Genomic DNA, 12876 nt, shown 5'->3' with positions numbered 1-12876 from the left:
TTGTACACTGGTTTGCAGTCACTTCATTTATTGACATTTGTGTGTATATGCATATGTATATGTAAAATAACACTAAAGACTAAATATTGAAATTGATTACTTGCACTGCAAAGCTTTGAAAAGAAATAATGGCTTCTTTGTGTCACGTATTGTACCATAGTGCACATTTAATTTGCTCAGCAAATTAAAAAATAAATAAATAAATAATAATAAATTTACATAATAAAAATAGTAACAGAGGGGAGACTGGTAGCAGGAGGATTGAGTCAAGTAATAATAATTAATGTAATCTAGTCTCTGGATGAACATGTAATTTTCTATCTCTTTCACCCCCAAGAGCCTCTTAAAATTATTCAGGTGAAGTCTCTTACAGAACTCTAAGGATATGTAAATGCAAGGATTTATAGTCTAAATTTGATGTAAGTAATGGGTCAGTGCACATCTGGGAGAAAAGCATAAAGGAACAGTCGGATTGAAGTATTTTATTTTTCATTTAATATCATTTATTTGCACATTTATTAAATCTGCATTGGGTGGCTAACTCACTCCAAGGATAAGAGTCTCCAGGACCTCAGGGAAGCATCTGTCTGTCCCAGAGAGGGGACAACCCGAGAGTCTACTTTGGGGCAAGTCAGAAGGAGATGAAAAAGCTTAAAACCTGCAAGGTTTGTCCAGACCTTGCTCTGTATATTTGTATAGTATCCCTGGACCTTTCCACTATTCAGTGTCCTTTTCTCCCAAACTGAGTGTAATGTTAGATACCTATACACACTCTGTATACATATACCTAAGATACTATCTGAGGTCATACCATCAGGATTCTCAATGCAAGATATTTCAAGTACCAACCTAAACACTTGGCTGAAGTGGAAGAAAAAAGATAAAAAAGAAAGACCATTGTTATAATAGAGATTTAAGAATAAATGTGGAAAAAAATAACAAGACAGGCATTGATTTCACTTGTGTTAGGTTGGGGCTGATAAAGGTAACTGGGGAGGATTTATAGAGTTTTCCTGGATATTTATAGAAACCTAAGAAGCAGAAGAGAGGATGGGGTATATCTAATAGCAGCCTTGAGTAAAGACACAGTATCTTGTGCATGCTGTATAAACTACAAATGAGTCGGAGGATTCAAATACTGGTTATGTCCAGAGAAACAATTGCAAACGAGTCTGAAAAAACTAGCTTCAACTCAAGTTAATATGATGGGCTCAGGAGTTTATAATGAATGTCATTGATAAAATTTAAGTAAAAGGCTATTATAATCATATATGAATCTTAAAATTTTATTTCTGATAAAATATAAAAGATAAATGGAAACAGAAGAGGCAAGGATTAAGAATATACGAGATGAGGGGCCCTGAACCTGTCTTGGAAGTGAGGATGAAGGCAAAGAGGTTGAATGGACAGGACTTGAAAGAGTTGGGTTGGAAGATGAGAGAGGTTAAAGAGACATAAGTTCAGGTTTCTAGCCATTCACTAAAACAGACAACATAGATTTATGAATAGGGAGAGAGGATCACGAGAATTTTATTTATTGGAATTTTTCAGGTTGCATTGCAAAACACTCTGAGAGACTTTGAAGAGATAAAGGACAGAATCCACATCATCAGGACCCATAAAGAAAAGGAGACTGGTGATCTGGGCATAAAGAAGGTAAGTGATGTACTTGATTCACTACACTAATGCTCCTTCCTGATAGAGACTTGGCTTATGTTATTTTTTTTCATTCCTCCTGTGGCTCTCACTTTCTTTTCTTTATATATTCTTACATGACATCTATTGTCATTGTATTTTAAAAATAAAGGTCAAAGAAAATATAATTTGGGAATTGTGGCAATCAACCAAGAAAACTTAATCAAAGGAGAGTCCAATTCAAGAGGACATTCAATAGGAAGTGTCAGGAACCTGTGTCTCTCTTCTCTTCCTCAGTGTGGGTGACTGAGCCTTCTTTGACTTTTTGTAGCAGATGTAACAACTTGAGCTGATGAATATGTATTGACTTATTTATTTAACAAATAAACATAGATCTGCTCTGAAGTTGCTAAAAGAATTTCACAATGTATTATGTACATTGAAAATGTGTAAATGTATGCTAAAACCTACTGCAGTTAACCCCTACATTTCAAAACGTGGTAGGTATAATAATGGCTCCAAAGTTGTTTATATCCTAATTTCCACAACCTATGAATATGTTATGTTAAATGGCAAAAGGAGTTTAAAGTTGCAGATGAAGTTAATTTTGCTAATCAGACCTTGAGAGGAGATGATTATCCTGGGTTATCCAGGTAGGCCCAGTGAAATGTCAAGGTTCTTATAAGAGGGAAACAGGAAAGTAAGTGTCAGAACGATGCAGTGTGAGAAAGACTCAACCAGCCATGGCTGGTTTTTAAGATGGAAGGGGCCACAAGTCAAGGAATGCAGGCAATTTCTGGGAGCTGAAAAGAGGGGGAAGCAAAAAAAACCCAAAACAGATTTTAGCCGAGAACCTCCAAAAAAGAAGACAGCTCTACCAAGCCCTTGATTTTAGCCCAGTGAGACCCATTTTGAACTTCTGGCCTCCAGAACTAAGATAATAGATTTGTGCTTTTTTAAACCACTAAGTTTGTGGTAATTTGTTATAGTAATTAAGAAACTACTACATAAAACATTCCAAGTGTTTTTATTTTTTTCCATTTGTTTCTTTTTCTATTTGTTTTGTTTCATCTATTAACTGGGTGTTTTGAAATAGGATAAATCAGCAAATAATTTTAATGAGTAGTTTGAGGATATTAATTTGTTTAATAAAACTTCTGTATCACAAATAGCAAGCTGTTTCTGTAAGTTAAATATTTGAGTGGAAAAGCCTTCCACTTTGCCTTTGGTCATATCACATATCCTATATATATGGACAAGAGGAATCATCCAGTATCTATATTCTAGATAGAATTCTAAAGAAGATACTATTTAACTTCGTATCCCCTGAGACTACCACAGTTTATGGTACTCCAAAAATGGTCAGTTCTATATAAAAATATATATCTACTACTTGAAGGCTGGTGAATGATAAAAGATTAACTGTGGTAGAAAGCATCTTAACTAGCCCCCAATGAACCTCACCTCTTGGTTTTCGGAAGCTTGGGTAATCCTATCCCCTTGTGTGAAAACTAAACTTAATGATTCACTTCTAATAAATAGAACATGGCAAAAGTGATGGGAAATCAGTTATCCTGCTAAATATTTTTCTCGATCAGAGTATCTGCCCTATGAAGAGGTCCAAGTGGCAAGGAGCTGATGTCTCTAGCCAATAGCCAGTGAGAACGTGAGGCCCTCCAAAAAGCATGTAAATGAACTTAGAAGTGGATCCTCTTCCATTCAAGCCTTGAGGTAACTGCAGTTTTAGCCAACCCTTCTATTGCAACCTCATGAGAGATCCTGCATCAGAAGACCCAATTCAACTGTGCCTGAATCCCTGATCCACAGAAACTATAAAATCATATTCATTGTTTTAAATAGTAATATTCACAGGTAATTTGTGATGCAGTAATATATTAATACTGCATTAACTAAAATACATGAAGAAGAAAGGCTATAGCATATATGAAAATTCAGGTGATATTTGGAACTCCAATATTTTGACTGTGTCCTATATTAACAAATTTTGATTCTGTAGTTAGAACTGTAACCAGACTAAGAATGTGGAGGTCCTAATTATTAGACTAAATTGCATGGGGAATTTCCAAAGAATATTTTCCCTCCTGTCATGCTTTGATAAATTCAGATACAAGCTGAATATAGTTGGACACAGTTTTTTGGATAAGCGATTTACAGATAAGTTTGTACTGGTCAGCATGACCCAACCACTGAAATGTTTTGATCCCTAGCATTACCAAGTTTTGTCTTCCTAAGTAAAAAAGAAAGTAATAAAGTTCACAATAATAAGGATACTCCACTTTCTCTGAGTGCTTTAAATCAAAAGAGCCAATGACTGACAGCTACTTTTTAAATATGGGAACTGCAAGAGAAGGGGCCTACTCTGAGGAGTAGGGATGTGGAGTGTAGGGTGGTAGATGTGTGCTTACTAATTGGCTGGGCAAGACCTGCTCTTTAAAGGGTCTGGACTCCTTCACCTTGTCTATTCAATCAAAACTTGAAGCCACATCTCAAACAGGGAGCAAGCTTTGTTGCACATCAATTAAAAATAAGATTTAAGAGCAAAATACAAAGAGACAATTTAATATCTACAGTATCAATTTAATCTACAATATCAAGATGAGGGACTAGATTATCTATGAAAAAACCACAGTTTTAAAAATGTTTTGTATCTGACATCTTTACAAAACTTAGCTCAATACCTACCTCAGTGGCATACAGTATTTGATGTATTGAACTGGACAGAGAAATATAGGATTTGCTAAGGAAATTTTGCTGGAGTGCTATGAAAATATCCTTCCCTTTCTTCAATGAGTGATCCCAAGTCAATTGAGAAGGCTTTGGATAACTTAACATATGTTTATTGTTAAGATCAAACAGATGATTTTTAATAGCATTATATAAAGCTTATTAAACCTCAAGTTAATTTTAAGTAAGAGTTCATAACTGAAGTGGAAAATTTATAAATGGATTATGGCCTATAAATAAATGTTTACAGGAATAGGGCATCTGCAGACCAAAAAATAAAAAGCTTCAAACTACAAAGGGTCAATATCTGACCTTTTCTACACTAATATGTCTTTGAAGAATCAATATTTTTCATTTTCTTTACCTGAAAGAAAAGCACTACATTATTACCCAGAGACGTGCTGTCTGGATCTGTTATTGTGGTTGCATTCCTAAAGCACACTTTGGTATTAATAATTTAAAAAGCCCACAATTTTTTTAGAAATATTTCTCTTTTAAGTGAGGAAAATAAAACTATGAAAATAATTAGATTTGAAACTTTTGTTTAAAAATCGTAGTAAAGAAACAGAAATATTGTACTGTCGCAACAGAATGATAGGTGGACATTGTTTGAAAATATACTCTTAGCTATTCAAGAACAATTATACTTAACAACAAATATAGAAATATTTGGAAAGGACCCTTTATATGTCTGTCTGTCTGTCTGTCTGTCTATCTATCTATCTATCATGTATCTATCTATCCATCCATCCACTCATCAGTAAAATACCATTCCTCTCACATAGTCATCTTTCAACAGGGAACAAATGTTGCTCAATATAGAAAAATTTCTTTGGTTGCCCTGAATACTCAAAATGAGTGCTAAGCAGCTATTATTCTTCTTATTTAAGTCAATTCACTAGCATTAGGAAGTCACATGACACAATATGATATTAAACTCAAGGTACAAAATGGTACAGACACTATGATCCCTATACAAGTGTATAGATTCACATGTGATATGATGCACACTTTTGATAGGTGTGTACCGAGTATTTACTCTTTGTGTCTGGCTTGTGACATATACATTTTTATTTTACATTTTAGAATTTTTGTAACATTCTAAATTTTCTACAATGAGTGTATGCATGCATAATTTTATTATTTTAAAAACATAAGTTTTCAAGAAGATTAGATAGAACTAGGTAGTTTTTAGAAACAAAAATTAAGCCAATTATAATTAGATTCTGATAATCAAATGAATAATATTACAACTTGTATTTTGGCCATATTTTATTAGTATAATATATTACTGTTTTAATAATATGAACATTTTATGGATTTGGCAGAAGTCCTAGATATATTTTCAAGTCTCTCCAATATTCTGCCTTCAACCTAGGGACTAATCAATGATACTCTGAATACTATAGCAAAGGGAAAATAATTGGATTTATCTCAAATATATGAAGCCAAGAAACTAGGGAGATATGGTTTAATAATAAATACTTCTTAGAGAGAAAAATATAATTATATAGTTAATAAGGATTCATTACCTTCTTTTACCACACTTAAGTCATGAAATGTCTCATAGAAAACAAGACCAGTCCTTTTTAAGTGACATTTTCATGTGACATGTTTGACACATTCTGAATTGTACATTCTTTATAAGTAGCTTGGTACTTTTGTAACATCTGGGAGATACTTATCATTTTCCTTATTAACCATCATTCTATCTGTTTAGACTTAGGTAGCATTATTGAGTACAGTTTTAAACATTGTAATTTATCATCTTTTTAAATCTGTCCCCAAATAATTTTAAATCAATAAATTATCCTAGCATAAACTAAGTGGCTCTCTAACATCTCACTTTTCATCAGATTCCATATCTCAGCAGCTGCTACTGTCTCTATCTTTCCCTTCCTTGCAATAGTGGTGATGACAGAATAGAAGAAAACAAAGAGGTAGAGGAAGCAGAGGAAGAAGGCGAGGAAGGGGTGGGGGAAGGGAAGGAAAAGAAAAAGGAAAAGAAAAAGGAAAATAAGAAGGAAGAGAAAAAGAGAAAAAAAAGACGAAAACAACGCTTACTGAAATGTGCCTTGCATCAACGTAGGCAATTTATAGAAATTATTTGGTTCAATCCTCATAATAACCGTGTGAAGATTGAATTAGTTTCTGCATTTTACAATAGGAAAATCAATGTTCACAGAAGTCAAGTAACTTAGCATAAAGTTCACATACATTAGGTAAAAACAGCAGTCAGAACCTAGGTTTTCTGACTCCCAAGTGCTTCCCACTTTACTGCCTTGAATTTTCTGCCTTGAATTTTCCCTCCCTTGCCCTACACTCCTCTCTCTCTCTCACCCCTTATTCCTCACTTTCAGAAATGTAAGCTTCCCTCAGGGCGGAACACAATCACAGGGTCACAGCTCTACTAAATAACTCATTCTCATTCCCATCATTATGTATTTTCATCTCATACAGACACTAAAAGTATTTTGTTGTTAGACCATAAAATATTTGTGCATATTTTGTGCATACTTTAACCAAAATGAAACATAAAAAATATTCAACTTCAAAATTTAATTATGTAGTCTTTCATATTTCATATTTACAAATAAATTCGCCAATGTTAAACAGAACATTTAGCCTCCAGTTGACTATGCAAGATAAAATGGACAATTTATGTATAATAATTGCCTGTGTAATATGTAAAAATACTAATTATTTTCCCTTTCTGGAGGTCAAACTTAGGGAAAACGTTGATTAAATTCGTCACATTCACTTAATTCTCTAAATTCAACATTTTAATGTACAGATTTTTTTTTAATTTTAGGCAATTATGAAAAAGACATGTTCAAGATAAAATTACTACAGTATGAAGTAATATAGATAATTTAGCTGAAATATTTTTGGTTTAAATTATCTTATTAATATTTATTTGAAGAACTCTATTAAGCATGCGAATTATGATAAAACTTTTAAAAATGCAAATATTTTATATTTTAAATGTTCATACAGAGCCTGAATGAGTATAATTAAATGTTTAAATTTACTACCTGTTAAAATATATTTTTCATTGTATATATTAAAATGTCATTTTTACATACCAGCCATACCCTATTATTATACTTAAACAAACTAACTCAAGAGACTAACTAAAATGACTAAGTGGTATGTCTTCAGCTTAATTCTGTCACCATTGGAACCGATTGGAGTTCGGTGTGGCCCCAATGGCACAGACATGTAGTTAGCATTTTTCCTCGGTTCTTCCTCAAATGATAGCAGTAAAGAATCACGGGTCATTGAGATTTAATAGTTTTATTAAAAGTATATTTTAAAAAGACAAAGAACGCCCCAAGGAGGCACATGGAGAAAGACAAAGTATGCCGCAAGGAAGCAGATGATCCCAGCTCTGTACACAACACAAAGGGGCCAAAATGGCTAATAAAGAGCTAAAAGGCCACAAAAAGCCACCAAAAAGAGAACCCAGAAGGGCAAAAAGGGGCAAAAGGGGGAGCTCAGAACTGCAAAAATGAGGGGAGTCCAGAAGCACAAAAAGGACCCAGAAATGGAAATGTGGGCCTTATGTTTGGGCCGTGATGGGTGGTTCCAAAGGCATTCTTAGGTGACTGGCAAATGAGGTCATTTTGATTTGCACCTGGTTGCTATATAACTCTGCCTAGGGTGCATGTGCTAACCCAGAATTCTACTACCATTGGGGTGTTCTTTGAGAGGTCTCTAGGCGAGGCCGCTATTCTTTGGTTTTCCCTGTCACTCATGTTTGACTAGGTACCTACCAATTCTATTTCAAGCAATCAAATTCCACTGAAGGAAATAAAGTAAATATGTATACATTATAACAAAATCTTGCTAAATAGAGAATTCTGTTGAATGATATTCAGTTATAATAATATTATAATTATTATATATTTTATATATATATATATATTAGTTATAATGATATTAATGAACTTCCAGGCATATGCATCATATTATAATGATGATATAATGAGGCTCAGGTGAGTTGAAGGTCATTGGAGTCTTCATTGTGCAGGTGCGAGTGACTGGCTTAAACTGGTACCTAATTCTCTGCTTACTTGTTTCTTTGTGTGAGTTAAAAAATGCCTTCTGGCTTGCTTAATTGTGGGCAGATTAGGGTAGACTCCTTCTAGGATAGGATGACCTCAGTGTCTTTGCAGGCAGACCCAAAACTCCAGAACTAATTTTCTGCTTAACTCTTTTCTAAGAGTCATGAACCCCCTTATTATTAGTATGGATGATGAGAGATGGGAGGTCTCTTCTTCTGCATCTGCTTCCTGCTGAGAATGGCCGTAGTCCCTGACTACAGGGATTTCATGGAGCTCTTTCTCTTTCTGCCTCAGTCAGGGTGAGAATTTGGGTTTCCTGCTAATGTGCCACCTCATTCCCTAGACAAGGAAAAGAAGATACAAACTCGCTATTTAAATCGTATATCTATTAATTTCTATTATTGATTTGCCTATTAAGTGAGTGAAGGGAAACAGGCTTGGTTAATATATTTCTTAAAAAGCAAAAAGGACCTTTGACCTAAAATCCCCTCCCCTCTCAGACTCTAAGGGCACTGTCTGACTTAACACCATTTCTGCTAACAATGGGCTGATGACCCTTATCAATAGCAAGAGGATCTGAGTCACTAGTTTGGGGCAATTATAAGGATTTGAGTGAGTGGGCCTTTTTCCAAAGAAAGGAGGGAAAAAAACTTAACTAGGTTTACTAAAAAGGTTAACTCTGCAAGAGATGTCGCATTTCATTTCCTGCTAAAAGATTAAGAATTTTACAAGTGATGTTCAGTCTCATCTTGAACCAAATCTTTAATAATTAGTTGACTTGATGAATTACTATATAATTATTTAGTCATCATGAAACTATGTCTTGATTGCTTTTTTATTAAGTCAGTTTGCAAAATTGTGAAAATTAATGTGTTTAGAGTGCATATCAATAATTGAAATAGAAGATAATTCAGGGAAGAAAAGAATTCAGTGAATATATGATCAAAGTTAAGACTCAAACAGGTTCATTTTTAAATATAAAATATTAAGTGTAAAAACTACAAACTAAAACATTTTTTAATCTATATAAATGTATCTCTTCAGCTGGGTTCTGCGACGTTTTGTTTTGTTTTGTTTTGACTTCATGATAATTACCTCCACAAATTTAACACAAGCAACATAAAATATATACACATATTCATATACCTATGAATATAGAACTCAAATATGCTTAGTGTTTGTTCAGATTGAGTAAGAACACAGTCATGACAAATGCCATTTAGTTTTGAATGACATTGTTTATATCATTAACAAATTATTAACAAAGTCAAGGATTTCTCTATATTAGAAACAACCCCAGTAAATCAATGAACATAAATTTGAGACAAAGCAAACCAAGTTATTTTGGTTGTTTCAGTTGGCAGCCAAAACAGAGTGCCTTCCTTAGATACTGCCACACCAATAAAAGCTTCTGTAAAACTGTTGAAGCTTCACTTGGGAAATGCTGAGCAGCAAGTGTGTTACAATCACAGCAGGAGATTCAACTCAGTCCAATTTATCCTGTTGCTTTAAAAATGGCACTGATCTTAATGTAGCAGATGTGGTTCTTGGTTATTCTAGGCTTCGCTGACTTAAATGAAAACTTTACCCTTCAACTTTGGAAGCCCTATTGATACTGAACTTACCTGTCTTTCCAGTGCCTTAACTGTCAACAGAGTTTCTAGCCCTTCCTATTTTTGCTGCTTATATTCCTATTGTGTGTTTTTAATTTCTTGTTCAAGGCTCTCAGAGTCTTGTGTTCTCTCCTTTATGCATTGAAGGTATCATGCCTATTTTCTCGGCTACTTCTGGTTAGAGATTCCTTGAGCGTAGACTTTTATATCTGTCTAGCATTTAAAAGTAAGGAATAAAGCAGAACCAATAATGAGATGTAAGATGTGCTGGTACACACTTTCAAATCAGTATGGTTTGACTCAGAGAAAATTGCAAAGAGGATAAATATGTTTGGATTTTATTTCTTCTTCCACTATGAAGAATGTACTCTCACCTTCACTCTTCACCTGCATCCTAACCGCTTTCTAGAACAACCTGGCAGATTCACACTGTTCTCTAACTCTGCTTGACCAAAATGTCACAAACCTGCAAGCACATCTTAAGTGTTTATTTTAGCCTTTTTTTAAAGCCACAAATATGTATTAGCACTTATCTCACTCTTAGCAATTACTTGCATATATTTCTCCTTCCACTACATGATTTCGAGCTCTTAAAACACAGGTAATGTTTCTCATTTGCACAAGTCATTATTAAAACAGTGGTAAATGAAGGAATGAAGAAATAAATAAGTGCTCGAATGAATGGCATAGAAGTTCAGTTTGAAGATAAAAATCTGTAAAGGTGGTTATGTCATTAGCTTTTGCATGCCACCATATATCTGTTACATAAACAACACATTCTATCACTATATATGATTGATTTTAGTCAACGCATACTTAAATAGTTTTATCGTTAAGTCTTAAACTGATATTTTCAGTCTATATATTGAACAGCAGTCACATATTTTTCATTCCATAATCATTGACTTACCATCCAACACAACTTTGCAGTGGGATCAGATTTAAATTTTTTTACAAAATAAGAAATTAAGGAATCTGGATTTATTATTGCATTTATAAATTGCAACCTGCTGGTAAAAAAGAAATATAACCTCATTACAAATGTACTATTCTTAAAGCAGATCGTGGTTCTCTACTTATTTTGTTTCACGTAAATACATGTGGCATAATAGAAGTAGCTACACTGCTATTGTATATTGGAACAACCAAATATGTAATAAAATTGCCTGATTATTTGTATCATTTTAAACTTGATCAAATTATTTAACCTTTTAATGTCAATTTCACCATTCCTAAGATGTACATTAAAAAGTCTTCATCTTAAGAGAGGTGTATCAAATGTGATTATGTATAATAAGTCTAGGATAAAGTAAAAAGTGAAGTACAAATAATATCTATTATTTTCCATCCAAATTCTCATAACATGTATTCAGCTATTATTCATAGAATATCTACTGGTTTTGCATTCTTTCCAGGTTTTACTTTTGTTATATACTGTGACTCATTATTTGCACCCCTCTAACTTGTAGGGAGATTATATATTTCCACTTATTGCCAGGTAGCAAGCAGTGCCTTCTTTGTCATTCCCACCCCTGACAACAGGCTTGGGCAAATGACCAATGAATATAAGCAAAAGCAACAGTGTGACCTTTTCCAACAGAAGCTTTAAAAGCCGTTATGTTCATTTGTTGCCTTCTTGCCCATTCCCCTCTGTCATAAGAACAACATATCCTACTGGGACCTATTCTTTCAGCTAGATCCTGGAATAAATGAACAACAAGGAGCATTAATGCAACCACCAGTGACCCCTACATTTAACATGAGCAAGAAATAGACCCTTTTTCTCTGGCCATGATGACATTATAATTTATTATCCATACTAGGAATCATTTGAGAATGAAAGGTATGCTATTAATAATTATACCAACACTACAGACATAAACATGGACGGTCCTCGACAAGTGAGAGAAATGTGTACCTTAGTTACATAAACAGTGTTTAATTTCTACAAGACATATAACCAAAAAAAAGTAAATATTACTCTCAACCTTCCCGTACTTCCATTCCCAATAAGGCCTTATCATGATTTTACTTCTACCAACAGTATTTGTTAATATTAGTTTGATTCTGTAAATACTTTTCTGTTTTGAATATATCATATATATTAGTTGATTTTCTGTTCCCCCATAATTTCCTCCTAGATTTGAGTATCACTTTTAAACTTTTGCTGATTTTTCTATGACATGACATTAATCCAACTCCCAACTTTCTTCCAATTGTCTAAATCTCCTCTCTACATTCATACACATCAAAAATTTGTCAATTTGATTTTCTTGAAGACCTTGAAAATTCTCAAGGAACTCTCAGAGGCTTCTGACTTTCTCTAGGCTGAACTACATGTCCTCTATATATGTTATGCATTTGTCATCAGTCATTTTCCCTTCACCAGCACCAGCAGCTCACTTATTTCTTGGTTTACTTCTCTCCTGAATTGGAGTCCTGTTTTATGTAGGGTTTTTTTGTTTTTTGTTTGTTTGTTTGTTTTTTTTGCTGTCTAGGTTTACTCTCTTGTTTTGGTTGCAGCACTTCAAATAGCTCCCTGGAAAATATAATGGGAGATAATTTTTTGACATGTTACATGTCTGAAAATATCTTCATTGTCTTTACTCATAATTGATATTAAGCTAAGTGAATAATTTTAAGTAGCCATAATTTTCTATAAAATGTTTTCAAAGTATTTTTCTATTGTGCTAACACTGCAGTAGGAACTTGTGAAGGATGGTGACTGAGGTCCTACTATTTGGCAGGCAGGAAAGGACAAATTGATAAAGTGACCTTTCCAAGACCTTTATCCTAGATGATTGGTTTTCAATCTA

The sequence above is a fragment of the Pteropus medius genome, unplaced genomic scaffold (genome assembly GCF_902729225.1).
Source record: "Pteropus medius unplaced genomic scaffold, Ma_sr-lr_union100, whole genome shotgun sequence".
NCBI lineage: Eukaryota > Metazoa > Chordata > Mammalia > Chiroptera > Pteropodidae > Pteropus > Pteropus medius.
This window is presented reverse-complemented; position numbering follows the sequence as displayed.